Genomic DNA, 1,361 nt, shown 5'->3' on the forward strand with positions numbered 1-1,361 from the left:
GTTTCAGCGAAAAATATCAATTGAAACACATTATATTTAAAGTACATACATTCACTGCGTTTTGGGAACATTCCAAAAACGTTCCAGGTACTTTAATTATTTCAGATGTCCCAAAAACCATTCAGAAATGTTTTTGGAACGTATGTGAAACATGCGACTTAGACATTGTTCCTTAGACGTTTTTTTAACGTCATTACTAAAAACTCCGGATTAGATTAAATCAAAACTGAAAAAATATTACTTTAGACAAAATTCGATTAAGTTATTACTTTTGCCAAGCTTGGGCCCGATTTGAGCCATGATCAAATTTCTGCACCGGAATATAAAACAATTCACATATTCAATTACTTTACGGAAAGCTTATATAATGATTAAACGTTCAAATAAATGTTTGTTTAAAAATTCATCTGCCTTCAGTAAGAATTTTACTCTTTCATTAACAATTGGTCCCTTCTCATTCGATTTACCTACTTTTAATTCAAATTAAAATGTTTTCTTGCTGAAAATACAAACTATTACATGTTTGGATGTGAACACATCATTTTTCGTTTAAAATTCAAGTACTTCTATGAAGGTTCAACTACTTTCTGCTTTAATAAAGAACAATTAGATTTAACCATATCCCATCATGCAGCGTAATTACTCATTGAGATGGCGTGGGGATAAGAATGATACGGATACTAAAGAGAGGAATTTTTAGTTATAAAAAGAAAGTAACATCCAAAACCAAACCAAATTTCAAGTAAAAAAGAAGACAATTTAACTCTAAACAGAATATTTAACTTTTTAGTCGAAACATTTTATTTTAAATTGGCAAAAATATTTCAATCAAAAAGAGTAATTTTTCACGAAATAAATGAATTTGTAAGCAAACAGACGAATTTTAAAAATAAAACATGAATTTCTACAAACATTTTTAAAAATAATATATGTTTGATAATATTTGGCCAAATATAACAATTTAGATTTTCATAAATAAATTAGAAGAATAAATTTCAAATTTTGAAACATCAAGTGAAACGAATTTGATCCTTCGATTCAAATAGCTTTAGATTCAGTTGAATATCTAGGTTTAGTCAGAAAAATCTATCAAAATGTATTAATAAATATTTTTATGAACAGGTTATCATAGTTGAGTATTAATTAGAAAATATTCAAGGCATGTTTACTGACTGAATCTTAGCAAGCAGTGCTATTATTCAATGTGGAACTATTTTAACTCAAGAACCTTTGATTTTTTTGCGTGTAACTGCTCGCAATTTTGGATTTCCTTATCCAAACTTTCAATAAATGTTTAAATTTCTATATCACTTCAATTATTATCTAAATTATTATATAAATATATGTATATATATATATAT

The sequence above is a fragment of the Belonocnema kinseyi genome, chromosome 10 (genome assembly GCF_010883055.1).
Source record: "Belonocnema kinseyi isolate 2016_QV_RU_SX_M_011 chromosome 10, B_treatae_v1, whole genome shotgun sequence".
Classification (NCBI taxonomy): domain Eukaryota; kingdom Metazoa; phylum Arthropoda; class Insecta; order Hymenoptera; family Cynipidae; genus Belonocnema; species Belonocnema kinseyi.